This window comes from Lepisma saccharinum, chromosome 8 (assembly GCF_977018435.1).
Source record: "Lepisma saccharinum chromosome 8, izLepSacc3.1, whole genome shotgun sequence".
Classification (NCBI taxonomy): Eukaryota; Metazoa; Arthropoda; class Insecta; order Zygentoma; family Lepismatidae; genus Lepisma; species Lepisma saccharinum.
In genome coordinates, this window is record NC_139236.1 from 58,870,036 (window position 1) to 58,897,079 (window position 27,044).

Here is a 27,044-nt window from a genome sequence, read left to right on the forward strand (position 1 = left end):
CTAGTAGGGTAGAGATGAAAAGAGACGCGAAAGAAAGAATAGTATTAAAACAAGAGAAAGAAGTAGGAGCGTAAAGAGACAAAGAGCACATGCGTGTGTGAATGTTATATAAAATTGGCCTATCATAATTTATCAAAATATCCTCTATCCTCTCCAGGGGCGTAAGGGATGACCGACCCTTTACTTTTTGAAGACACCCAATTGTCTTCCGCATAGTACACCCTGGACTGCATTTCGCAGACTAATGAGTCTCTGGCGTCTTGACCCAGAGTTATGTGCTGTCCTATGTGTTTGTGATTTTCCCTTCATCTTTCATTTTATCACCATTCATACTCATCTTCGCAATTAGCTATAATAAAAGTGGCAGAAACAGGAAGTAAAGTAAATCAAATCAATGAATATTGATGCCTACGAGTGTCACCATAGGGCGTGGACTAACGCACTATGAAATGGTCCTGGATACATTTTACCTGGATAATAGATCAACAAACGTTTTATCACGGACAAAATTCTTTATCGTAAAGCTCAATGCGCACTAAAGTCATAAAAGAGAGAGGGAGAGATATAGAAAACGAAAAATTATCAAGATGGAAACAAAGAGAGAGAGAGAGAGAGAGAGAGAGAATGAAAAAGGAAGGAGAGAAAATAAAGATGAAATAAAGGAATAGAGGGGAGAAGAGAGGAACAGAAAACAAAAACTTGGAAGAAAGAAAAAAAATCCAAATGAAAATTAAGGAATGTACAGAGAGAAAAGAAAGAAACGATAAAGATATGGAAACGAGAGGGAGAGAGAGGTGGATAAAACAGAAATCCTAGAGAGCAAAATATCATGAAAGCAAGGCCTTCCCCATGCCGCAGTGGTAGCGTCATTGCCTTGTAATCAAGGGGTCCCGGGTTCGATACCCGGTGGAGGCACAAGTGGTTCGGATCCCACTTTAAAACTGTAGGTCCAGTCCCGATTAGCCTTACTGTGCATAAAGTGGACTTAAAACAGCAACTCAAACCAATCAAACCAAATCATGAAAGCAAGGATCTTAGCAGCCACGACCACTTGAACACATTTCCTCTTCCACCCTAAAGACTTCTCTGCTCACATCCATGCTTGGAAAGTCGGGATCAATTTCTGTTTAGCCCAACAGATAAGCTTTTCCAAGACTCTGTTGCAAGCCAAGACTTAAATGGGTATTTTCTCGCTGCTTGGTGCTTCAACGAGGAGAAAACATCACACCAGGGACTTGCTTTCCCACCCTCCCAGACAACGAAGGAAGAAAAAAGTAATGAGTTCCCTCCTTGCCATCGGTGACAGTTGGTGGCGCTAGTCACGTCCTGCATTTATTTTATTACTCCGGCCGGGTAACAGATGGCGTTGTTATGCTTTGGAATAACGGTAGGCACCAAGCAAGTGATTACCATGGCGTCTCCACTATATACTCATTATTTTAAATTCACTTTTCATTACTTGTTTCTAACACCTTACGAGGAACACACTGCTTTAAATATTTATAAACAGTTGAGCAACATGTGTAATCTTCCACGATGATTCTTCCTCCAAAAAACATTGTAAGTAATAAACAACGCACGACATTAATTCCAGTGTAAAAAGTCGTTAAATCCCACCAACACGTTGTTGTGTACGTACTGCATGTTTCGACAAATTAACAACCGTTAAAGGCTGTTACAAATTAACAATTCCTTCACCGTTAAAGACTAGAAAACCAAGGTGATCGTTGAAATAAATGGAAAGTTACCAAAGATTATGTTGGATTACCGTTAAAGGAACTCTGACAAACACACGCCGAGTGCTGTGGCTGTAAATCAAATACTGTGAAGCGCTGTTTTATAAAGATCATAAATCAATCCAGCCTGCGAGCCTTTTGTTCGCCTGGCAGCCGACGCTTTCGAAATTGTGGTCCATGGTTTATGATAAAAACCCAAGAGGCGATGTTTACGTGGATTGCTGTCTTCCGTGAAATTGGTGACAAGAGAAGTTCGAGTGTTTGAAATCTTAGAAATACTGAAGAAAACTGACTGTATCCTGTTTGGTTGTGTTGTCTAGGTGTGGGTGGGCGAGAGGGGTTTCTATCTCTCCTCTCACGTGAAATGGTCCTAGCTAATTCTAATCACACCCAAAATATGAAGAGAGTGTTAAAGAGGGAAAGGAACAGAATGAAATAGAGTATGGTGAAATATAGAAAGGAAAAGATGCAGGAGAGAGTGACAAAGAAGGGCTAAGAGAGGCGTCAAGAAAGAGAGGGATAAATAAAGAGGAAAGAGATAAGAAAGATGAAGAAAGAAACGTAAAGAAATATATGGACAAGAGGGAGTATGAGTAAGGAAGAAGAACAAAGAGAAACAATGGAAACGAAAGAAGTACAAAGAGAGAGAAGAAACGTAGAGAAACGGGATAAGTAAGAAATATATAGAAAGAAAACAGGAACAATGAAGAGAAGAAGAAAGAAAGAGCTGAAGAAAGGAACATAACAAAGAGATAGAAATGTTAAACAGTAGGAAAACAGAGGTAGAGAAAAAAAAACCGTTAGATAGTAGTTCTCCCGTAGATACGGTTCTGGTAGAAAATGCTTTCAATAAATTTGAGTACATCTTGACCATAATATGAATGGGTATACAGTCAGTCGCACAACAGCCAAATGTGTTGTGATGAACCGTTGATATTTTCAAACAAATTAAACCATATTTACTTCATACAAAAGTTTAAGTTTGAAAATCTAAATGCAAATATTTGCTTCTGTTCTTGGGTGGTGTAAATTCATCTCTGGATAGGGATGAAAATTTGCCTTTATTGGTGAAGATATTTGGTTGAGTTGGAAGGGGTGCCTGTAGAAAAGATATTCTAGTATATTCTGGAAGATGTTTAAATAAATTACAACATGAAGGCGAAATAGGTAGGAAGCAAAATGAAACCTTTAGCACACTCCAAGCTAAATCGATTTCCTATTAAAACACCGCTTGTCCTCTCAAACTGCAAATATGCTTTACTGCTTACTCTAGTCAGTACATATTTTGTGTACTGGATGCGTGGATGAAGTAGCCAATCAGAGAAAAACTTAGTTCTTTGCATATAAAACCGTCGTGGTTCTGCTCTATCGGAGAGCCTAGAATAAGGCGTGGGATTATTGCGGTCTTCAAGAAGTCGAAACTGCGCAGTTGAAAGTCCCAGCTGGTCCGTAAGGAAGAAAACACGAGCGTTTATAATGGCTGCTAATGAGGAAATGAGATTCCTGATTGAGAATTAAGATTTCAATCAGTGTGGAGTACGAGTTCATTCAGAAGAGGAATAGGATTTATATATTTGAAGGTCAACACCTCTTTCCCCGATTTTAATCTTGCTCCCTAGTTAACTATGATTACATCCTATTTTCCCTTGATCGTAAGGACGTCACTGGTTGCTGTGAGCAGCAGTGGCGTCGCGATAAAATTTCATTAAGGTGGGGAAAATATTTTCAAATGGGCTATATTTCGGTGCATGCTAAAATTCTCTCTACCTCTCTGCCAACCTCCGTGGTTGAGTGGTTAACACATCATCATATGACACCAGGAATCATTGTGCTTCATCAATTTCATCACATCATCACCCATCCTCATCGTCACGATTAACCCAAAGTGGCAGAAAAGCGACGCTAAATAATAAAAATCAAACAGATAAGCACTATCCTTCTTTCTTCGCTTCCAGTGAAGCGAATGCGCAGGGAAGCAAAATTCTTCTCTCCTGAAAGCTGGGCGTCCAGTTTTTGTTCACCTTTCCCTTTCTTCATCCTTTCATCCTTTATTTCTCTCTTTCCTTTTCCCCCGTTTTCTACTTCTTTCTCTTCCTCTTTCTTTTGTTGCTTGTCTATATTTCTCCGTTTATTTTATTGCTCTCTCTGTCTCTCTCTCTCTCTCCTTCTCTCTTTCTTTCTACACCTTTATTCCCTATCTATCACTTTCTCCCTGTATTTATTTCTGTCTCGTTGTTTCCCCTTTCGTTCTATATTCTACCACTTCATTCCTCCTCATTGTGGCCAACCTATTTCGATGAGCAGCGCTGATTTCCTGGAAATTCATCTGTTCACCACATTTCTTCCCATCAACGAAATACATTCATGTAAATATACCACTGCATATATGACATACCGTGTTAGATACCCGGTGCAGGTACATAGTGTTTCGGATCCCACTTTAAACTGTAGGTCCAGTCCTGATTAGTTTATCTGTCCATAAAATTAACTTAGAACAAAAATCCAAATGTCCTTTTTGAGGTTCTTTGAATGAGGTGTAAGCATGGGTGTATTTAAAGGGGGGTCAACGGGTCCAAACCCCCCTTTTTGGTTTAGTAAAATTATCAGATTACCTGTTCTATCCGCTTGTTCATAAAAATGTCTTATTTCATTCTCCTAAATTAGAGATGTATAGGACGGGATACGGATGGGAAGAAAATTACGAAATTCCACTCGCCAGATGGGACTGCAGAGTAAATGTCTGCAATTTCCTGATAGTTTTGGAATTTCTGCGCTAAGAAACTGTATTTGGACTATCAAATCAGTTATATATTTTTTCCACTGGAGTCTTCTTAAATGAATTTATTTTCTTAAAAAAATGCAGTGCAATAAAACCAGGTAAACATCGCAACATTCTCAAGTTGTTTGACACAAGATGAACAAAAAAGTATCAATACAAGTAGCGTGACTACATACACTTGGTCGGATGTAGCAATCCCCCTTCCCGCTCCTCAACAAGTTTCCGATCAGCGTGCCGTACACTATAAGTTTACGTTTACATGCGTTGCCTACACGTAATCTACACGTAAATTACATTGGGTTGTAGTTTACAGAGACTACGTAAACAATCTAAAGTGAATTAAAATTAATTTTCAAGGCCTTCACGAAAGGAAAGTGACATTTTAAACTATATTGGTTCATAACGAACTGAAAAGAATCCTATTTACAACAAAATTTCTCTCTTCTATCGTCAACTGTGAAACAAGATAAATAGTATGCAAAAAAAAAAACAGATGGCAGTCGTGAGACAAAATTAATCTTTTTTCCCATAAAACACTAGAATATTTCCTATGTTAGGTTTTTTCTAGGTGAGAAATTGTTCAAATTTGGAAGGGAGCGTATGAAAAGCTCTCCTTATACATCAGCAACTGATACGCAGTATAATTTTGTTTTACTTCCATGGCGCCCTTTGCTAAGTTATCACCTTTCGCCATGTTGTTTACATAGATTACGTGATTTACGTGTATAAAATAGTCTACGTGTAGAATGTAAACTATCATCACTGAAGCAGTGTCCTGGATTTTCACTTATGAAATAAAGCAAGCCTAGTCATACCAAAAGTTGACCCCCCTTACGTGAACTATATATACGCCCATGGGTGTAAGGTGTGACTCTCTGGTCTGCAGAACACCCTCTTAAGTTAACCGAGCTTGTTTGTTTCTTAACAAACCAACACATGTTTCTAAAACTTTATTTCCCATTGTACAATCAGCATTTATCTGCCTGTGCTGCTTCAGAGTAGAGGTTAAAAGCGCAATCTTAGCAGCACGATGCAACCAGCAGAGGAGGAGCCTTTGTTTTACAGGAAGTTCTAAAAAGGGACTCGTGATCGATTGCATGCCGTAACTCACGTAAATCCCAGCAGTTCACGAGGGGTGGGTAAGTGAGTTGAGTTTATTTCTCTTGCTCCTTGCGAGGTCTGGCCTTGAGTTCTTTCCAAATTACAGTTTGGAAACGCTCAGGTAAACGACGAATAAACTAAAATCTCGTCTGATGAGCATGTGCTTTGTTTGCCGGAGTATTTTTACATGAAGTTCTACAAGGGGAAAAAGGTATTATGGGTTGATATATGCATACTCTACATACCGAGGTCGACCCCGCTATTTAAAAATCGAGTTCGAGACTACGAAATATGAATGGATAGTAGGAATCGAATTCAGTGTAAAATTTTTTCTCTTTTTATATTTCAAGTTCGCTTATGAAATATTTCATTACCTTTATTTTTAAAATAACGAGTACAATATGTCGTAACGTTCCCCAAGAGGAACTGGGGTCGGTTAAGGATATCGTAGCCCGGTTCTTCACGCATCCCCTATAATGGCACACTCGTCGTTCATGAGCTTGGCTTGACATGCAAGAGGTGACAAACACAGAAATAAATGGCAAAACACAACACTTGAATTTTAAACCCCTAAAGACTGCATCAGCATGGCTAGTGGTCAACTGTATACCTGTCTCTGTATAGTAGCTGAAGTTCTGCGATAAATGGTTATGGTCGTGACCCGTGGCGAAGCGTGACATTTTTACGTAGTCATCGCAAGACTTACCAAACGTCAGGGTCAATCTTTCAACCAGGGGAGGGGGAGGGGGCATTCCTACATTGATAATGATGATAACAGTGTTCGTACATGACGTGTGAAGTAGAGATGGCTAAATCTATTCTTAACAAAAAAAAATTAAAAAATGGAAAAATTGTTAAACTACTCTCTCCGAAATTCGGATTGCTTTCGAAATCCGGGTAGTAGAATTTTTGAATCGAGATTTTTAGATTTTCCGGAATCCTGATATTTTTGGCGATCCCTGGTGTAAAAGTAAGATATGTTAGGGAAAAGGTTCTGTTTGAGTAAGTATGTCTGTCACCTCGAGAACAAAAATCTTGATCAATCTTGTCATTTGTAAGCATAGTAAACACAAAACAGCAGGAAGTACTTCGTGTTTTGTAAACCAAGAACATTTTTCCCCACAAAAATCGATATTTGAACAGCAGGATCCAAATAAATTAAAAGAAGAAATACTATGAAGAAAATAGAATGGATCCAGAACTGCTTTTTTTTTCAGTTCTTTCTAGCACTAACCGTGGGAAAATTTATGCTTTTGCTTACTTATACTTTTTTCTATGAACCATTACTTTCATCATGTATTCTGTGTAAGTTGCGTTGCGATGCTCTTCAATATTTTTTTTTTCCTCTTAAAAAACAAGAGCGTTGCATGCTTTAGACAGTGCTGAGAAGTTTCATCTTGATGTCACAGAAACCCTGCCGTGTTTGTAAACAAGGAGGCTGAAAAAAAGGTCTCTCATGACCAGACCTTCAAAAGCGGGGGGAAAGCGGTCGAAGGACCTTGGATTCGCAGACCTGCTGCGATGAGCTGGCCCGCCTGACACCGTTGCACTCAACGGAAACGCAGCGGGACGGTTGGGTACGGGGGAAGGGGGCGTAGAACTGGGCTCTCCTTTCGATGCGCTAAACTTAGCGAATCTCTTGCGTATTTCTAGCTGTTTAATGGTGTTACTTGACTAATTTCGCTCAAATATGCGAATATTGTGATTTATTTTTTCTTATTCACTAAAATATTTCAAAAGCAATATTTTTATTATTTTGCTTTGTCATCGCCGCATCTCCCGATGACCGGACTGTACAAAGAGTCTGACTCGCGACTCGCTCCAACACGTTCTCACCCAAATCGCACTTCTGCCTCTCTCCGTACAATGCTCGTACCTGACCACTCACCCCCGTCCTCCCAGACATTTATCCCGATCAAATTTACTAACAATGCCCAATCAGTTACCTGTAGTCTCTTACTTGATTGCAATTGTTTGCACCTGTTTACAACGATGGCGATCAAGGAAGCTTGTGAATGTCTGACAAGGCATTTCTCAGATGTTTCTAGATATTTCCTGTCTGGAAAAGTGATGTCTAAATGTGTGGGACTTGGAGTTCCTTGTACTTAATATTTTCAATGATTGTACAGATTGTTACGATGTTTTTTTTTTATGTTTGTGTGTTTTCTGGATCACCTGAATCGTTAAGAAACATGGCAATATTTTTTTTTTCACTGTAGCGGCGATTTAGTAGAGTCGGACATAGTAATTCATGCTGTTACCAGTTCAGCCTTCTTGACGGTGTTACCCTGGCAAAGACTGGCTCCTGAATTAGTTTTAGTATTTTCTACACCTCTCTCTCTCTCTCTCTCTCTCTCTCTCTCTCTCTCTCTCTCTCTCTCTCTCTGTATTATTGCTTTACTATGCGACTTATCCATAAAAAGTATGATGTGGATTTAATTCTGAGTTGAGTGGTAATAAAAAAAATGTTTCCCAGCTTTAACTCCGATACGGTAATAAGACGATGATTTGCCACAATGCAGGTATTTTTTTTTGTTTTGCCTTTTTCGTTTTTTTACGTCACTTTTCTTCCTCTCGGGGCTAATCGAGACGATGAGGATGAGTGATAATTAGATAGAAACTGATGAAAAGACAGGACTCGAACCGAGAACTTTCACAACGCTGCGGTTAAGAAAACAACCGGTTGTAGTGATTTATTTGGAAATTGTGTCCACTGCCTACTGGTCCAGTATCAGTGGCGTGTTCAGGATTTTCAAAAAGGGGGTTACGTACAGTTTTTTTTAGTAGTCAGCTCTCATTTTGCCATCTTTCCCTATCTTTGATGGTTCTTCCATTGATACTGGTCTAAAGGGGAATTATGACCCCCCCCCCAACCAACCCCTCCCTAGACACGCAAACTTTTCAGCATCATCTGTTACATGGAAAGAACACACGACGACGCAATGTGGAAAAATCCGTTGAAGAAAGCGAGCATTCATGCACAAGAGGGGCCTTCTTGCATCACAAACCCCCGAGGACCGATGATTGAGTTGTCACGTGATCCCCTGGTCGATGTCGACGGCAGGGGGGTGTGAAGAGGATAGTTAGGGTCGCACCCGGAGGAGGAAATTGGTCCTCGAGAGGTCCTCGAACGCTTCCCAATTTAGGTTGAGGTGAGAGCCCTCACGTGGCGGGGGTCAAAGGACTCGTGACGTCAGAGGTCGCTTGTATTGCCGTTCCAGCACATGGTCCATTGTCTCTTTTTCCAAGAAGACCGATTGGGCAATTAGAACTGAATTAACAAGTCAATGGCCTTCCTGTAGCCGGGGGCGGTAGTTCTAGCTTCGATTGGTTGAGTCGAGCATCGTTTTTCTTTCATTAGCTCAAAATCTATGCATACAATCCCGCAGTTAGGTGAAGTAGAGCGCCCTCATTTAATTGTGCCGCTAGAACGTGTGACAGCGTAGCGGCTGGAACTACGCTGCTTGCCGGCGAAATTGGATGCGCGTAGCCACTTAAGTGCAAAGATTTATTTGAATTAAAATACAGGGTAACCATAAAGTATTCCCAACTTTAGAAAGGTTTATTACCGAGAAACCACTACAGTTGCAGCTGCATAGCTTGCGACAAAAGAAAGCGAAACTCATTTTTTTCTCTCTTTGCTCTAGCTAGAGGCTGAGTTGGTATAGGAGGCGCTGCATTCGCTGGAACTGAAAATGAAGACAGTGCAGGAGAATCTCAATGTGTTTTATGGCATCATGAGACCAAGTCACAGATTGTGGTACAGCGAAATTTTCAGATGGAAATATGGATAACTACCACCGGATTACAAAAGCATCGTTGTGTGGTATGACAAGTTTAAAGAGAGCGTAAGTGTGCCGACGCTGTTACTGGTGTCACCAAACAAATGTTGCACAACACATGGCGCGAAATTGAAACCTTTGTAATGTTGGAAATACTTTGTGGCCAGCCTGTATTTCGCAATTACTAATCACGTACTTTTATCACAGAACATGTTGGAAATGTACTGCTACATATTTGGCACATCTTTTGAGAAAGTTCACTTAAAAATCGCTCCTCATACTTCTGAACGAGTTCGTTTGCAGATAAGAATCGTGCATAAAAATGCTTTATAAACAACACTAGTAACACTTATCAACATTCAACACTTGTCGGATTATCACTTATCAACTTAGCAGCGAATATACACAGAAGCGAATATAAATATTTTTTCAACACGACTCACCCACCCGTATGAAGGCAAATATTGACATTCACAGCAGACAGGCAGACAGATGCGTCACATTCAGACGAATTGATCTGTTAGCTCTATTGCAGTGTTCCGCAATGTGTTTACCGAAGAGAAACTTGACGAAACCTCGGCTTGGAAAGCTACCAAATGCAGTGTGCACTTAACTCGAGGGGATACGCACTTCCGATTTCGCAGGCAGGCGGCGTGTTTCTAGCCGCTACACGGGCACGCGTTCCAGGGGTACAATAACTAAAATAAAGTACCGTATCTTCTTTTGATAATAAAACAACAGCATGAGATGGTACCTGGACAAATTAATTCTAGTATAGGTAAACCATATCGTGAGGTCATGTGAAAGCAGAAACTGAGGGAATAATATAAGGAATAATCACACTTGGATGCCAGGATGGAGTAGATGAAACAATTTGCGAAAGGTACAGAGAAGTGAAGACCATAGAGGAAGACCTCAACAAATGAAGAAATGCAACAAAGGTAAGAAAAACATAATATAAACAAGTTCCACGGTCCCCTTTCGTAAATACGAAGGCACAAGAAACAAGGAAAAAAGGCAAAAATACGAGAATAAGGGAGATATGAAGTGACTATGGATATTATGTAGAATGGGAAAGTAAAATATTTTGTATGGAGAAATGAACGTGTGGAAACCAACCTCGGGGTTGAGCATTTAAGAAGAAAAGTAAATTGATAAGAGATATTAAATATGTTAGAAATGTGAGGGTATTATGATAAATGTGTGGGTAAATTCAAGCCGTTAGAAGGCTTACGCATACCTTTTTCTGTACTCCGTTGTAAGAATCTCTGGAACAAGGGAATTGATCGAGTTGGTGTTTTAAGTCCACTTTATGCACAGTAAGGCTAATCGGGACTGGACATATAGTTTAAAGTGGGATCCGAACCACTATGTGCCTCCACTGGGTATCGAACCCGGGACCCCTTGATTACAAGGCGAAGACACTACCACTGCGCCATTGGGGAGGCCCAATGAGAACAAGTCGAGGTGTCTCGACCAATGAACGCATGAGAAAAGATGTGAGTGAGTGCATGGAAGAGAAAACGCGGCTCCAGCTAACAGCAGCGCGCTCTGTTTCGCTATCTCCCCTTCTCTGTCGTTATGCAGGGCCTTACTCCACAGACTCCTGGGACAGTCTATACGTCAGTGGGTCAAGAAGATTACTGGTGTATACTTTATCCTCAATATTGTTCGAAGGGGATACGGTGCTCTCCCGTAATTTCTTCTAAGCAAATTGTATCCCTTGTGTCTATTCAAATATTTGGACAGCTGCATGAAGCTCAGGTTGCAAGAATGTCTCGTACAACCTTAAAGCTCTCAGAGGGTTCTCAGAACAAACGAAGATAAGCAAAAACATACACAGATAGACAGAGAGAGATATGGTTCCGTAGTATCTAACAAATTTTAATCTCCCGCCACTTTTAAGGCAAGAGCCAGTGACCTAAGAACTTTGTCTTGTGTTGGAACTTTCAGAAGTGCTGTACTTTGCATAGGGAAAAATTGCATTAGAAATGAACTAGTGTGGCCCCTCCTGAAGAGGACACTGAAGGGTGTCCACTTGGAAAGTGAATGTCCAACCAAGATTATATATTTTCATACACTAGTTGCAGCTTCACGTTCGTCGGTGGGCCGCCAGAATTTACTTCCAAATTGAGGTAGTGCTTGGGAGATGGCGGCACAGTTTCCATGCGACAATGTTTGGAACGGATATCTACTCCTCCTTGCAGTTCTGACATATATTACTGCCATGGTTTCCTCTTTTCGTCATCTTGAAGAACAAGTTGCACTGAAGATGAGGATTGGAACCCGAGTCCGAGTTATTTGAGTACCAAAATCCCGAATTCTAAATCCGGTACCCGATTCAGATTCCTGGACCTGGTAATGGAATTCTGGATCCCAAATCCAAATCTGGAATATCTGATACAAAAACCAAATCATAAATCTTGGATCCGAAAATAAAATTCCGAAATCTGAATACAAAACTAAAATTACGAATTCTGGATCCAAAATGCAACTCTACAACACTGAATCCAAAATCCAGATATTCAATTCTAGATTCAAAAATCGAAATTAATATTTCCAAAGTCCAAATCCCGATTTCTGGATTTAAAATACAAATCTCGAGTACTGGATACAAAATTCAAACCCCAAATTCCGGATCCGAATACCAAATCCCGAAATTTGTACCTAAATCCAAAATCCTTGATCTAAGAACCAAACCCAGATTTCTGGGTCCAAAATATAATTCCGAACTCTAGAATCAAAATCCAGACCCCGAATTCTGGATCTGATCCGCCCCTCGATAAGGGCGACCTCCCCTTCTTAGAAACAAGACAGCAACTTTTGGAGCACAGTGTCACACGCTGCTTCTGCCGTGTGTTTATGCTGAGTGTGATCTTGCATATAGAATGAGCAAAACAAAGAGGAAATGGACCAGTGGGGAACAAAGGGAGGAAGAGAAGGAACAACATTGGAAACAATTACAAACAGCCCCAGCCGCCCAAAATACAGCCGGAAACACACTGGTAAATATTTATGAAGTTCAAAGAAGCGGCCCACAGAGGACTCTTGCGTCGTCCTGACTTTAAATCTTCAAGGCTTGGAAAGGAGAAGGAAATGTAGAAAATAGATTGCTGGCTAGATCACGATATGACCTCCACAATTGATTAGGATGTTGCTAGACACTTTCTTCATGGTGTCTCAGTTTCAGTTCAGTGGCGTTCCCAAGGAATTTCCTTTTGGGGCTGAGAGGTGGACGAAATATTTCCAGGTATGGTCTGATTAGGTAGTCTTGGCTATCAAAATTTCTGTTTCCGTCGTATTCTTTGTAGTTTCCTTTCTCCTAGTTTCTATTTCTCTTTTGATTTTGTATATTTCTTTTATTCTACCTATATCTTCCTCTTCTCCTTCTTCTCTTTCTCTATCTCTCCTATTTCTTTGACTCTTCATTCTATATTCTTCTCTCTATGTTCCTCTCTCTCTCTCTCTTTCTCTCTCTCTATCTCTCCCTCTCTAGTAATGTCGTCGCCTTGTGATCAAGAACCAGGGTTTGACGATACTTAAAGTCGGGACGCGCTAGCAACCGGCGTGGAACCACCCGCTCTGGTATTGACGCGCCGTTGCCGGATTGACCTACTTCAGGATTTTCGCGAGCCCACAGAAACACGTGTAGGATTAAACATCTGGTTAAACAGTCAACAACGGGACCCTTCCATTGTTCTCATTCCGACTTTGTTCATATTTGAAGGAACAACGTTAACTACTTCTGTACTTTCATTCATTTTTTATGTTTTTACATAGCCTACAGGTAGCTCGAAAACACATGTACCAAATGTATCATTAATGTTACGAAAATCGAGCAATTGCCAAGCGTTTCGTTGTAATTTATTGAACTCTGTATTCAGAAATGTATTCTCATGTAGCTTCCCAAATTATCTCACTTCACACACCCACATGTGCCTCCCCAATGGTACAGTGGTAGGATAAGTGTCGTCGCCTTGTAATCAAGTAGTCCTGGGTTCGATGCCCTGTCGAGGCACATAGTGGTTCGGATCCCACTTCCAACTGTAGGTCCATTCCAGATTAGCCGTAGTGTGCATAAAGTACACTTTAAAACACCAATTCAATCAATCAATCAATTCACACACAATTGATTTGTTCTTGATAAATTCTTCTCCGTAATACAATAACTCAGTTCTGTGAAATTCTGTTTTAGAGGTGAATTTTTGTAGGTTCCGCAAAATATAATTTAAAAACGTGTTAACGAAACCAAGTTGTACGTAATTTGTTTGTACGTAATTCGCCCTAATTTTCAAGAAATACATTTCATTTGTACGTTCTGAAGCTTCAACAATCGCGGCGTGACAAAGAAGGCAAAGAGAGGCGGCATGAAATCAAAGGAGTACGATTTGCCACAGTGTTGTTCATAACACAAGATGCATTTTCTTTTGTTGGTAATTGTGATACGACACAACACAAGTAAAAAGATGCCGGTAGCTGATGCTTGCAATGTACCATAATAAAAACACAACAAAGGTTCTTTCATTGAAGGTTTTCGGTTGCTGTGTAGAGCAGGAAGAGAAAATGTTTCATGCTTGCCAGAAAGTAAAATTCACACGGGAAGTTAACGTTAACCTACAAGAAACATCAGATTCAAACTTCTAGATTCGTTAATTTCTCACTTTACGACGGAAATAACATATATTAGCAGACTGATACGTACGTGCTTAATTTCGCGTGACGTTTTATTTTTTCCCGTGCTTGCCAACAGAACAGCTGATTAGCCTATCCGCATGTTGGCGCGAAACCCCCAGCCACATGGCAGCAAACGAGGAGACAGAATTTGGTCACGTTCTGCCGTTTTGCGTTTCTGATTGCACACCGCTTCTTATCGCGGCCCGACTGTAGTGGTTCGGATCTTACTTTAACTGGGGTCCCGGGTTCGGATCCTGGCTTGGGCATGGGTGTTCTTTGTGAATGTCCCTTCATCACTTTAATCATATCATCACTCATCCTCATCTTCTTGATTAGATAAATGTGCCAGAAAGGCGAAGCAAAAGAAACCAAGTCAATCAATCACACTTTAAACTGAGGGGCCAGTCCCGATTAGACTATCTGTGCATCAAGTCAACAAACTCTCTCTCTCTCTCTCTCTCTCTCTCTCTCTTCCTATCGCCTTCTGTCTTTTTTACCCCACCCAACACTCATTGTTTCTCAAATTTTCGTGACATATTGCTTCTCAAAACAAAAACAATTTTGAAAAGTAAAACGATTCATTCAATTCGAGTCAAACATCATGAACTGATGAGTGTTCAGCATCTGTCAGCAAGGAAGATATGGCAATGTATTACGTGACTTGTGGTTGAGGCTGAACACATCAGACATATTATGGTTACCCATGATCCTGTTTGTCTACTAGAAGTTGGATGAGTGAAGTACATAGAAGTGTCACCCACAATTTTTCCAAGACAAAGTCATTGAATCGTAATTGTTTGGGCATGGAGTGTGAGTTTTGATACCCGGTGGAGGCATTTAGTAGTTCGGATGCCAATTTAAACTATAGGTTCAGTCCCGTTTCGCCTAACTGTGCACAAAGTGGACTAAAAGGAAAAACTCTCTTACACACACACACATAGGTATAGATAGATACACACATACATACATACATACATACGGCAGGTGTTGTTATTGAGTGTAAACCCCACAATATAAATTCAGCTGTGAAATACACTATCAACCTTACAATTATCACAAAAATAATAACCTTTTTAATTGCAGAGTATGGCTTGATATTTTTTAACGGTTCATTTTTTGTTTACTGTTGTGTGCACAACGGCAATCGTTTTTTGCTCCTAGGAAAATTTCTACTCATTCTGTGTCCGTGTGTGTTCAAGAAACTTCATTATTGGTACAAATGTTTCTCACCCAGTAGAGCACAATCTTGCTCATTCTCTTCCATACATCGTAACTTTTCTCAAGCACCGTGTTTTTAACGTACGGTCCTAGATCTGAAATTATCTTACATGTACGTTCAAGACCGTACGGTTGGCAACACTGAAAAAAGCAAAAAACGCAAAAATCAGGGAGGTAGCAACACTGATTGAGGGGACTAATAAATTAAACTTTTTCCGGAGGTTAAACTTTCACGTTGCTTCTCCTTCCCCCAGGTCTAACTAGCTCTTTCGCTGCGTTTGTAACGAAAAGAACTCTTCTCCAGGTAAAAATATCGGTAAAGGTGAGGGGAGATTATCGACGGTATAGGTATAGGTTGCACTCAGGGGGGCGACTGTAACTTCCCTTCCTGCCATCTTCTTGCAGAGATACGCACAGACTTCTCGATCAGTTGCAAAAAGGAGCACTGGTTCGATGCTCTCTTGGGACAATATATCCAAAAAGTTTGCTTTTAATATCAGAACCCAGCTTAGAGATATACGCTGCTGCTTCCATTGGGGTGGCAGCGACGGGACTTGATGGCGCTGGTAATCACAGTAATTCTGTTCCTGTCTTTCAGAAAAAGTGTTTTTCGTGTTATTTCCTACATACAATAAGAGTCCTACATGGTAGGACCGTGTTCGCCGTCGAAGTAAACTGTTCTCTGTTTGTGTTAATTTTTTTTCTGATATCCAGAACATGTGCTGCATAATCCAACTTTTACCGACTCATCTAAAATCCTATTTTGCTTCTTGCAAATTTATGTGCACTTTCACGTACGAGGCGAGTCCAAAATTCAAACTCTTGTTTCCTTGCATAGATGATACGTTGGACCAAAGTGCTGTATTGTACACTTCTGTTCGTATAAAATCAGTGGTGGGGTCATAACCAGCCAGTGATGAGCGTCTACGTGTAAACAACGATAGTCTACATTCAACACGTAGACTATTTTATACACGTAGATGACGTAATCTATGTAAACAACATGGCGAAAGGTGAAAACTTAGCAAAGGGCGCTGTAGAAGAAAAACAAAATTACACTGGGCATCAGTTGCTAATGTGTGAGAAAAAACCTTCGTACTCTTCCTTGCAATTTTGAACAATTTCTCACTTAGGAAAAACCAAACGTAGGAAATGATCTACTGTTTTATGGGGAAAATACTACTTTTACTTCACGACTGCCCTCTGTTGTTTTTCTCGCATACGAAATATCTTCTTCCATAGTTGACGAGAGAAGAGAATTTTTTTTTTGTTGTAAATAGGATTCTTGTCAATTTGTTAGGAACAAATATAGTTTAAAATGTCACTTTCCTTTCATGAAAGCCTTGAAAATGAATTTTATTGTACTTTAAATTGTGTACGTAGTCTATGTAAACTACAACCCAATGTAATCTACGCGTAGATTACGTGTAGACAACACATGTAGACGTAAACTTATAGGGTACGGCACATCAACATCACTGTTGCCAGCCTAAGTTGCGGAGTAACGGTGGTTAAGCAAGGTAGGGAGGAAGTCGGACAAGAAATACCAAATAGCAATAGAAACCTTCGATGGAACGGTGGAACATGTTGCTACCAGCCTACGAACTCTTCAACAATATTTAAAGAAAAAGGCACCAAGAAAAATGTCTTTGTTGCAATGCAATATTTAATATTGTTCTATCTATCTATCAAGTTAATCACGACGATGTTACACAAAAAAAACGTACTTTGGAAATTGAATAGTGGCAACTATTTATTCTCAAATGATACAAAAGAGATACCTCTGTGAAACTTTTACAGCCCTTTGATGTAGTCACCAGCATTGTGTACAACCGTTGCCAGCAATGTGGAAGTCGTGGTATTTTTGTAGCAGTGCCTGTTCTGTTGGTGGTTTGAAAGGAGCAGTCTATTGCCTGAAGAATCTCTGGAACAGTTCTGAAGCTTCATCTTAGGGATCAAATCAAAGTCACAGGGGATGGTAGAACATCTGCCACCCCCATCGACCTAACAAATCAGCCACAGGTTGCGCTACGTGCGTCTGAGCATAGTTCTGCAAAATGATGGGGAGGAATTGGCAGAAAGTGTTCCCTCTTCTTTCGCAACGCAGGTTGCAGGTTATGTTCCAAAAATGAACAGTAATACTACGCATTGACGGTCTGTCCTGGAGGTATGGCGAGAATCACCAGAAATTTGAAAAACTAAATATGCTGACCAAGGCAGTAATTTATTTTATTAAAAAACATAAACTAACGTAACGTTTCAACCTTCTAGCAAGGTCTTCTTCAGACTCTGTATCAAGTACAAAACTTTTGTACTTGATACAGAGTCTGAATAGTGGTAGTGGGCGGTTTCTGCGCCCTCAAGTGAGGAGCTGAAGTGAGGAGCTCCTTATGGATTTCTGTCGTAAGGCATGATGGCGCAGTGTTGCTAGCTCCTCACTCAAAAAAATCACCAAGGTTTTTGGTCTAACCTAACCTAAAGCAAGGAGCTGGCAACCTTTTTCTCGCAGTGTTGCCAGCTCCTCACTCGAAAAAATCACCAAGGTTTTTGGTTTAACCTAGAAAATTTTATTATTATTATTATTATTATTATTATTATTATTATTATTATTATTATTAACACTACTGCTACTAATTATGTTTCTTTAAGATTACATATATATAATTTCCATATTCTGTGTATTTATATAGAATTTGCATAACTGGATATTTAACATATTAATTTATGTAGGACAAAAAGCTTTTTTTTGTAGTTAGATTATAAGTGTAAAATAGACTATAAGCTTAAATGTAACCCTACTTCAAAAATAATAATAATAGTTGCTGTAACTTACTTCCTGTACAAAATATCGTTACAATTTCACCATTCGAATTTCAATAACTCTTTCCAGAAACCTCAGGGGGAAAGTGCCCCTCCTGGCACCTACCTGTGGGAGCCTTTGGTTCTGACTACACAACTTCAGACCGCGAACTCCAACGATACTCTATTCCTCTCATCACTGCGCATGCGCCTAGTGTTGGAAGGAAGAGTCCATTTACTGGGAGGTAGCTTAGGTATAAAATTAACATGTGATATAACGGTTTCGTTTCATGGCGTACATACAGCAGTGTTGCCACTATTAAATTTCCAACCCACGTATATGCAATCAAATACGCATGTCCTGGTTAGTGTCCCCAAAATGTTTATCATTAAAGCTTTTAATTCGCACTGCCATCTAGGGAGCAACAAGAAATATGTAGCGTTGAATTCACATTTCCTTTCAGCATTATCTAAGGAAGTTAGAGGATATGACATGATTACTTTTCGTAAATGAGGCCCGAGATTATTAATAAAACCTGAGAGAGTAAGTTAATATTAATTAATTAAATGCTACGGTATCTCATTAGAGGTACGGCAAAACTCTTCTCGTGCCTGAAATGTTGAGCTTGTAAAGAGGTTTCTGCGTACATTAAAAAGATTACACTTCAAAGAAGACAGTCGAAGCGGAAGATGGATAGAAACGAGAAAATAATAAACACACTGGCAGTGACTCAAGCATCAAGGTCTCAATTTGTAGCTGCCTGGCCACCGTTGCCATCTTAGCTGTTTTAGAGCCAAATCTAGTTACCTTTCCGCTGCCCCAAGGAACTACGTAGCTGCACGAGGGAAATATTAGCTACCCCAAAAGTGCCCTTTCTAGTATAGATAGTACTTACACGGTTACCAAAAAAATACACGCCGTCTTGATTGACATGCTCTGTCATTTCACCTTCTAATGCATGTTCAGACGATGCTGCGTATTTCTTTCAGAAACAATGTGTATGAGAAAGAACTACCAAGAAAAATATCCAGGACTCACGATATCTACCATTCAGCGAGAGGAAAACTTGTTCTCAGAAACCAGTATTTACACAAGAACTTTAAAAAAAGTGTCACAATCGGTCATTTTGTATGCACGGTATTCGAAACTCTGATCCCTGTTTTGGTAGCATGGTATGATCACTTAGTGCACTAAGTTCGAATACCGGAAAGAGACCTGGCAAGTTATATACCCGAGTTAGGATCATAGGCGGAGTTCTGGCGGGGCCGGGGGGGTGGGGTCCTGCCCCCCCCCAACTCAAAAAAGACTAAACAATAACACATGATTAAGTTCAGTTAATACATTTTTGTTATGAAGCCATACCGCAAATCTTGACATTTGACATGATGATATGTGCGTTAATTGCGCCGCAATAGCGGGTCTTAGACGATTTGATTGATGTGTACAGTTTGAAGAAAGACAAAACGTAAAATGACTTTGCGTTGAGTCAACAGTTACTGCTGAGGCATCAAAATAACTTTTCAATTTAATTTTTCTAAAATTTCTGAAGCTTACTATTGTACCGTAACTTTTTTAAAGTAATACGAGTATTGTATCAATAAAAAAATAATGAAATGCAATAATCGTACTGTTTTGCTTCTTTTAAAACTGACAACCAATATACTAATTAATATTTGTTTGTATTTGTTTACTTAAGCGAGGAAATTTAACATTTTCAAATCTAAAAGGCCTAGAACTCAGTTCTTTAAAGTTTTTTTTTTTTTAATTTCCTGGGGAAGGTCTCCGGACTTAAGTTTTTATGCTAGGGGATATTCAACAACCCTCAGGTACATCATATGCTTCTCCCAGAGTCTGCCCCCCCAAAGCAAAAGCTCAAACTCCGCCCATGAGAAGGATGCTAACCGAGGCATGTGGAAATATGTTGAAGCACCCTGCATATTCTTATATATCCTCTTCTTTTCCATTTCATCTTCTCTTCTCTCTATATGCATATTGTTATTCCTTCATCTTCTCTATCTGACTTTATCTCTTCGATCTCTCCCTGTCTTTCTTCTTTTTCTTTCTTTTCTTCTTCTTCTTCTTCTTCTTCTTCTCTCTATCGATCTTTGTTACTTCGTCACCTTTTGAAACTCACTCTCTCCGTCTCTTTCTCTTCTTTTCCATTTTCAATAGCCTATTTCTATCCTCTCCCTCCCTCTCTCTACCTCCCTCTTGCACTCGTTCTCTCTATTCCACTTCGTTTGTTTTTATGTTCATCTTCTTCTCTCTCTTCTCCTCTCGCTTCTCGATATCGAGAGAGAGAGGCGAGATAGAGATAGGCTATTGTAAATGAAAAAGAAGAGCGAGAGAGAAAATGAAGAAAGAACAAAGATCGATAGAGAGAGCGAGAGAGAGAAGAAAACAAGGAAAAAGTGCAAGAGAGAGAAGAAAATAAGAAAATAGTGAGAGAGAAACGAGACAGGGAGAGACCGTACAGATAAAGTGAGAGAGAGCAAGTGAAGGAAAAACAAGACATAGAGAAAAGAGAAGAAGAAGAAGAAACAGATGGAGAACGAGAAGAAAAGTTTAAAGAAAGAAAGAAAGAGGAAGTGAGAACGAACTAAGAGATACTTCGGGTGACGAAACAGGACAGGGAGAAAGAATCTACAAGTAAAACAGAAATAATATATAACACAAATAAAGGAGAAAAAGAAACAAAAACTCAATTTTCTCCTATTTCAAGAGTCAGTCAGTCAGCCATTGTATCTGTCGGTATTATATTTGAGTAGAGTTTGACTTTAGAACTGTATTGTTTTTTTGTCATTTGTCATTTCTTCATTGTCGGTTTTTCATGAGTCGACAACTGTCATTGGGATTTAGGCGTGGACTCAAGTGTATATTATCCCCCGATTTCTACCAGTAAGGGGTAGGAATTTAAGTTCACGTTTTATTGATCCCATAACTACACTTTACAATCAAACTTTGCTTCCGACCGTACAAGAACAGAATCTTGACAATACTTGCAACCAACACGTGCACTTCTTTTAATCTGGAAAAAGGAGTAGAGATGGCGTCCGTCGGCGATAATCACTTCAGCCAGGCTCTTCCTCGGTGGGAAGTGTGGCAGAAACTGTTGGAAGAATTGTCGAGAAACCAGGAACGACTCTCGGAGGGAATCTGGGGAAACTTCCTGTGCACGTAGCGGTCACATGTTGCCCTGACACTCTGGGGAGAAGAAAGTTTGTTCCTGCGTGTAAAAAATCACCGGGAAAGGATGTGGTGAATCCCAATGGAAAGAAGTGACCAGAGATTTCAGAGTCTCTCGGAAGAGGGAGTAAGCAGCGGCTGGAGGTATTTTTCATTCACGAGCTACCATCATATTAAAAATAAAACATTAGTTATGCGCATGTTATACCATTGGTGAGACAGTTGTGAAAGGATAAAAAAGACGAGACTTTCGTTAAACCTGGTCCTCCCCGATGGGCAGTGGTAGCGTCGTCGCCTTGTAATCAAGGGGTCCCGGGTTCGACACCCGGTGGAGCCACAAGTGGTTCGGATCCCACTTTAAACTATAGGTCCAGTCCCGATTAGCCTTACTGTGCATAAAGTGGACTTAAAACACCAACTCAAATCAAACTTCCGTTAAACCATTCTTTTTTTAAACAAAAATCTTAAACAGCTGTTCCATTCGTACAACAGGACAAAAATTGGGCATTGGCTATAACCTAGGTCATTAAACACTTAGTACACACATTTATATTTTAAGAAACCCAAACTCTTACACAAAAAGAGCTATTGACATAGTAACACCGAAAACTTGACCCAAGTTCCTATTACCAAATCAAACTTAATGTCCATCTGACCTACTAAAAGTTTCTTCTGAGCACTCCAATACATGTAAAATATCAGCACTCTATCTAATGATTTTTCAATTGTGTTTGTTACGTAGTCTAAATTTATTGTGGAAGGAAATTCCCGCATCCCGCTGTTAATTATCATCCTGCTGCTTTGCATACGACGTCCGGGGTTCCGAATTCGAATCCCGGCCTGGGCTTGGGTGTTATTTGTGAGTATTCATCAGTATCATCACTCATCCTCATCGTCGCAATTAGTCAAGAGTGGCAGAAAAGCTACACTGAAAAATATTTATTCTAACATAAATATTAGTTCAAGTAGAATCCGATGACTTTCGGAACATCCCAGCATGTGTAGCTAGCGAGCCTACCAACAGCTTAAAGCGTGTGATGACGTCATCCGCTCGCTTGCTGATTGGAGGATTCGGAATGGATGACTCGCTCCCAGGCTGCAAAGCCAGAACAGCCCGAGATCTTACGGAAATAATACCACTCTACCTTAATGCTGATCATCTTAGGAAAGCTCCTTGTACAAGAGTATCGCGAAATAGTTTTCGAAGTTACAGTCCAATCAAATTTTGAAGTTATCGCAAAACTAAACATTTCAGTATTTTCAACCTTTGCCTCTATTTGGCTCCGTTAATAACGTTGCACGCATTGTTATCATGGCTAATTAGAGGATTAATCTGGAAATATATGTTGAATTTTGTCAATATTTAGTACCAATTTGCGAATTATGGCGTTTTGGCCTTGACTATTTATGAAAAGCAACAAGGAACTCTGGCATACAGTTCCTCACAACCGAAAATGCAACATTGTCAATAACATGCCTATTCGCCAGCTCAGCGATTAGAAGCACACAAAAGTCATTTGAACGATAAAAGGTTGGTTATTGCATTTCAAATTAAACGTGACGATATTCTTACAGATGGGATAATGGAGCTAATGAAGTCCCAGAATTAAATTATTGCTTTCAAATATTAAGCCTGAATGGCTAGCTATCTTTAGATGGCCGTAATTCAACTCAAGTATTAAGTTTCTGTTTGCTGTCTGCGAAGTCATTGTCAACCATTACCGTTTAATGCATTTTAACCAACGCACCGGTATGTAACTACCTTGCAACTTGTAAAAATCTCTTAAAACGTTGGTATTCTAGGCATAAACAGCCGAACGTAAAGCTGTAAGCCCACTAAAAATTTAACGCAATTCGGTGGCTCCATCAAGTGGCCACCACTTGAGTTAAAGCATCTCTACAAGAGGCTCCAATTCTTTCATCATCATCATCATGATCGTCATTGATAGCTTACGACGATTAGTTCAATTCTTGATTTTATTCATAAATTCGTCAAACATCAAAATGAAAATCTGAACTTTAAAATACGTACTTATCAAAAGAAACCTACCTTTTCTAATCACATATAACCATGGCTTCCAGGCAATGTTACCCTCAAAGCAGATGATTCTAAAGTACTTACCTGCAAATAAACAAGAATATGTGATTAGAAAAATATATCTAGACATAACAATCGACAATATAAAATGCACATTCATGAGCGATATATTTATTAACAATATTAGTTATTAGGATTAGGAATTAGAACGAGACCGAGACAACCTTGTAAAAACGAGACGAGACCCAGAACGAGACGTACCTCTGTAAAATCTAGACGATACCGAGACTTTCGATCTCGTTCGATACAATATTCAAAAACTTACCTAAACCAAAGGTATTTTACTGTCGGACTTCTTCAGATATACCCTCTCGATATGTACTTATTATTGTTAGATATAATTCATATATTTTGTTTATAGGAAGTATGTATAATGCCAATCCATTAGTGTCAATTGCGTGCATGCTGATTGGTTGCATTTGCATGCAGGACAAAAGTCAGTTTTTAGAGCGTTCGCAGCGTTGAAACGAGGCGTCAATCAAGAATAGGTTACGAAGAAAACTTGCATGCCTTAATGACCTCTACGCGATTAGTGTGAGTGACGTGCTGTACCTATATGCTGTTTATACTATGTATTCGAGACGAGACAGACATATAAGATAGTGTAAAGTCTCGTCTCGACTTCATTCCACCCCTAAACATTTCAATTAAAAAAAAATAAAAATTGCTTAGAATTCTGCCACTGTAAAAGAAACTGAAGATTTTATGAGAAACAAATGCTTTTTTTCATAAATAACAATACAATCAAGAATGTTAAAATTAAAGCATGGCAAAACTACACGATTTTGTCACACATACGTATGTAGATATTTTGCAAATACTAATATGTTTTTAAAAGTACTGGAGTATTCCGTATATATACATTATATCTGTTAATTAAAAATTATATTTAATGAACAATGCTGGACAAATAAAATAAAATAATACTAACGAGAAAAACAGGGTGTATGAAAGTGTAAACAGTAATGTTTGAACTGAAAGAATGTGTTACTAATCTGTGCCCGCCATCTATACGGCAAAGTTTCACAATTTCTAGATTCGTTTTCAAGGTAAGGAAAATTTCCCTACGAGATGCACTACAATTGTTATTTTGAAAAAAAAATTGTAGTTATATTACTGGTATATGAACTCAGTGTTGAATTATTAGTATTATGAATCTTTTTTTCTATTTTTCTTATTTTACGTCGTAACTTTTGCATTGTAATAACAACTATGATGAATTATTAATTTGATTAAAAAGTTCTCAGAAAATAATATCTATACTATGCCCAGGCGTAGACTGAGGAGTCTGGAGCCACTCGACTGAGGAAAAGGTATTATTTTGAATTGACTTCTGTTACAAGCATTGAGAATAGCCATATTGTTGTTGTGAGCATAAATTATATCATAAAACTTACTACTCGATTACTTTCTAACTTGAATAAATTACACATATTCGTCTAAACATTAAATTTATTCAAGTTTTAAAGTATTGAATGAATTAGTAAAATTTATGACATCTCTGATCAGCGCCGGCCTGGACATGAGCCAATTCACCCTTGTCTATTATAGTCTCTCCATGCCAATGAAATTACACAATAAAAATATTAAGCGTTTATTTTTCGTTCAGAGATGGCAACACAGGCTTAAAATTATGTTGTTTATAAGAATTTCAATAGCAGATGATTACTTTAGAGATTTTTTAAAACTGTTATTGCACCCTTAAAGAGTTGAAAAAACAACAGGGTATGGTTTGTTTCACAGTCTAAATCAAATTCTTCTAAATTAACAATTTTCCCACAAAGCTACGAGAGGAATTCTTAGCAAATCCCTTTTCAAGCAACTACTGCCAGGTGAATTATTTTGGCCCAATCCAGGAATCTGAAATTATGAATAGGAAAAACAGTGTGTGTGGGGGGGGGGTCGATATTCACCCCCCCCCCCCCCCGTCGTTTATGCAGCTATGTTTAGCTAGGTAAAAATATATTTTTAAGTAAGACCACTGCAAACCAGCTAGTAATTCTGGTAACATATCGGACAAAACAACAAAACTATGAACGCCAGTGAGTAAGGCTGTTTTGCATAATAACTTCAATTTGTCGTGCACAGGTCTTCACAGAACTCAACCCATTATAACTATTAGTTCCCCACATAGTTCAAAAGCCATGAGCATGTACTGGAAGAATTGCTCTACATACCCGGTGCGAAGCCTGGCAAAGTGACATAATACCGCAACGAATACAATTACGTTGCTCTGGACAAGTGAAAACACATTATATTTTTTTGTGGACTCTGACGTCCATTTACTTTTTTTCCGTGTGCGACACTCGACTACTAGAGCGTGCCTGGAATAATGTCGTACGTAACGCGACACGGCGGCATAGATCAAAGGGACCAGAAGGAATCGAATGCATTTTTCCTCTACACTTTGATATTTCCAGCGTAAGAGGAAAAAGGGAATAAGTACAGTGCGGGGAGAATTCTTAAACTGGAACCGTGTTGATTCCGTTGACGGTGGCTTTCATCGGTCGAAACGTTTAAGTCCATTTGATGCTCGGATAGGCAAATCGGGACGGGACCTACAGTTTCAAATTCAAGTGTGATCCGAACCAGCCTGCCTCCGCCGGAGATCGAACCAGGAGGAGTCGTGTCGTTTGCGCCGAGGCTTCCTATCGGTTCATTTCCCCCATGACATATGTCAAGATCTTCCTTGACTGGTTTTCCCACAATCCAGAGTGTCATCACCGCCGCTCGCACGTATGTTTATGGGCACATGGTGCATAGTGCATAAAGTGGACTTAACACATAAAATCAAACGTGTCTTTATGACGTTGCACAGCTGTGTTTACACTGAAATGTTAAACCTGTCGAGAGAGGCAAATATGACTTTTCTTTACTTATTTCAAAAGACGTTACACAGGATTACTTGTATCAATTTTATTCCACAACACAAAATACATAAATCAGCTCAGCCTATTAACTATTAATCATTTATCCTTAATCGTCAAAAAAAGCATTGTAAATACAGTATTGTTAAAATATTGAAAGCATTCTACAAGTACTACGTAAATGTACACTTGTTATGTTATTTTTGGCAAACATTAGCTATAGGTATAAGTAATAGCTACGTATATATAAGCACAAGAACAGTACAAACGTTATTTGAATTCGTGTAGGTATGCAAATGCTCGAAGGCATCCTCGAAGATCGTCTGTACTTCGAAAGAACACACTCAACACATTTGTCCATTTCGATGTATTGATATTTTCATATCCTCAGCCATCTTGTTTTACATAAATACTAACCCAATGTAGATCCCTCATATATACTTTCATCTTACATTCATTTACCAATCACCTTCCTTTTCAATCGAAGATAAACACAGCTGCAGCTGTGCAACGTCATAAACACAGGTGCGCGCGGCGGTAATGACACTCCGGATTGTAGGAAAACCCACCAAGGAAGATCTTGACATATGTCGCGGCGGAAATGAACCGATAAGAAGCCTCGGCGCAAGCGACACGGACTCGAACCAGTACTATGTCCAATAATTCTGTGAGGGCGTGGGGGGAGGGGGGGGGGGCTAAAACTGGGAAAACTACAACCACCAATGTACTTGTAGCTTGTTCGTTACAGGAAATATAAAAAAAATGTAAAGGATCTAGCACAACCGTGCATTCAATTGTCTTTT